The following is a 3301-nucleotide window of genomic DNA, read 5'->3' on the forward strand; positions in this document are numbered from 1 at the left end:
GTTCAAAATTGTAACACTTATTATGGATCGGAGATAGTAGTAGGTATTACTTGTTTTATCTAGTTATATATGATTCCCCATACGAGGCCACCTAAAAATATAGTCTAGATGTTATTTCTAACTACATCCTTCCATGTGAGAATTGGCTTCTTCTTTTTTATTGAGGGGGGAGGGGTATTTATGGTAAAAATTGAACGTTTACAATATGTTTGGTCATCTCTCTACGCCTATCTCACTTGCTCTACCCTTGGGAGTGGCCTTGCTCTATGCGATGGCAAGGCTTCTCCTCCCTTATCATGGTTGGAGCCGTTGGCTTTATTTCTCTCGCCTATGTGCAATGACAATGAATTGTGTGGCGGTATCTGGTAGAGGAGTGATCGGCATGAGATGACGCAACCCTATTAGCCCATGTGGCAACTAGACCAAGGGGAAATCATGGTAATTTTTAGCATAGGCATGGTTGAGACATATCAAAAAATATTGCTCTGGTTTTTGGTGCTTCAAACATTGTTTCACATTGAAAACACAGTTTAACCATCATTGGTCAGATACTGTCATGGTACATGCACCATCTCATTGTCAAAGGCATTTTATTTGGTGTTGTGGTCTGGCATTCATTGCTTGGACCCGATAACAATATGTGAACTCAAATAACGTGTTTTTTCACATGAACCAAAAAATGAACCGGGTTCCACTATCAAAAGATAGCAGAACAAAAAACAAAAATAATATAGCATCCTGGTGCAGAAAGTAAACTACAAAGCTAAAAGATCAATGATCATCTCAACAAACGCCGCCGCATCTAATGCTAACAGTAAGCTAGATAAGTAACGACAACAAATGGTATATATTACATGAGGGGAAACGACACCCCCAAACGTACCTCCAAACATCTGCCCAGAAGAGAAAAAAACAAGTCTTGAGGCCAAACATATCTCTAGCATTTTATCTTATCCTTCGGTCTTCATCCATAACATTGTTGCCATCATTGTTTGCCTCTTCATCTTCTTCATTTATACCAGCCTCCACCTGCAGGATTCTTCCTCTTCTCTCACCCTGGCCATCACCATGAGCTGTCAATGCCTCCCTTTGCAGCAGCTCAACACCTTGCTCCATCATCATTCAATCCTCTTTATATTGCAGGCCTGCCCAATAACACATAAAACAACATGCATAGCATATCAGTTCAGCAGGCGACCTGACTAACTTCTGATCAAAACAAGCTCTTTTATGTAATTTTCACACGGCCCAACAAACTGCAACTAGCCCAACAATATGTAGATTTATGCTATTAGGCATAAACTTTGGTATCCATCGGAAGTATTGGATAGATCATCCATTCCTATCTCTGGCCGCAATGAGTTTGGATATAATGCTCTAGATATACTTGGCCGCAGAGCAGAGAAAGAACATGTGATGAATGTCCTTAGGTTCTGGGCAGAAGAGATACAAAGGGTCAACCACCTAGTTCATTCTGATCATATTATCTTTAGTTGCAATTGAGGCACAAATGAAGCCAAATTTTAAGGGAATTTTAGCTTTCCAGAGGTCTCTAAATAATCTAATTTGGGACCACATCAGATAAAGAGATTTGAAAATAAATTTGCCAGTTTGTCCCATTTCCATCTAGGAGCATCAACGGACTGAGAGAGATTCATAAAGACTTCCATCCCATGCAAGCTATTAAATTGTTTTATTTGGTTATCATTCAACCATCTCCTAAAAGTTAGTCCTAAGCTAAGACAACCATTTATCTCATAGTTCCTCCTAGTTTCATTACAAAACAAGAAAAGCTCAGGAAACAGATCCTTCGAAGGTGTATCTCCACACCAAGTATCTTGCCAAAAGACAATTTGTTTCCCATCCCCAACCACCACTTGCCTGCCCCTCATGTAAAATTGTTTAAGTTTGACCAGATCTGCTCAACATGGTGAATCATTCACAAACCCATTTTTTGGCAAATATTATGCTTTATGTTATACTTATTCATGACAATCACCTGCCACATCCCTCCATATTCTCCAAGTTCCACCACCATTTACATAACATGTTAATATTGAATCTTTTTAGGTCATGGATGCCGATGCCTCTTTTTTTCCTTTAGTCTACATATAACATGGCATCTTACCATATGACATTTTCTTTTCTTCCCATTACCCCGCCAAAAGAACCTTCTAATAGCTTCATCCATTCCACCAACATTGGTTTTGGAGAATCTACACATAGATGAATGATACACAGGAATGTTAGTGAAACATGCTTTGCTTTTGGTTACTCTACCACCAAGGAATAGTTTCAGATTCCCAACCATCCAATCACGTGTGTGTTTCCATAGATCCCAACCTCCCTCTTAGCAGTAGTGGCGGAATATGATCCATGACCAAGACCGAGCTATTGCATGAGTCAAACCATCACAGTCTCCTACACGGGCCAAGTAACGTGTTATAATCCTCTGGTAAACTTCTTTAAAACCCGGGCTAGGACCAAAGATGGTCTCGAAGATCTTTGACACTGCTCTTCAGGTGCACCTGCTGTGTGTGATGTCGCTACCTTCCTCATGCGTGCAAACTTGGATGTATATGCTAACAAGTTAATTCGCCTTGATGGATCTGATTCAAGCAGGGTGCATGTGCTTGTGTATTTTTGTGTTATCCCCTTTCTGAAGACGGTCCTCTGAAAGATGAAGATAACAAATTTCTTTTCATGGTGTATATTTTTTTGGTTTGGCCTTAGCTTAGAGCCTTAGATAGTGTGCGCTCTTCGGTCTAGTCTTTGCCTTGGACCAACTGTCATCTTAGCTCAATTTCTCTATTTCAAGACAAACATTGCCAGCGACATCGGAGATTTCAACCGCATCTTTTTTGATGACTCCTAACGATAAGGATATAGCAAAACATTAGCACCATCTCCGGATCTGACATTCAAAAGCTCGGGAAATTTCAATTTCCAACCAACCTCGTCTATTTGAGTTGTCCATCGATTCAATTACTTACCATCCTCTCAAATGTGGGAAGCTAGAATGCGAAGATCTTCCAAAATGAAGACGACCGTAACAAAATTTATTAAAAAACAATATCCATGCACTAGTGGCGCGAGGCGCGAGGCCCTCGGCCTGGTTGCCGCAGTTCGGGGTCGCGAGCCCATGGCATGGCAACCGCTCCTCCGCCGTGCTCCACTTCACTGATTCCCACCAGAGATGCAGATACCCGTTTCCGTTTCCTCCTCCAAACCGCAACATCTCTCTTTCTTTTCCAGCATTTCCAATTCGTTCGTTCGTTTCCCACGCTTCCTGACCACCTTC

Source organism: Triticum aestivum, chromosome 2A, assembly GCF_018294505.1.
Source record: "Triticum aestivum cultivar Chinese Spring chromosome 2A, IWGSC CS RefSeq v2.1, whole genome shotgun sequence".
Taxonomy (NCBI): domain Eukaryota; kingdom Viridiplantae; phylum Streptophyta; class Magnoliopsida; order Poales; family Poaceae; genus Triticum; species Triticum aestivum.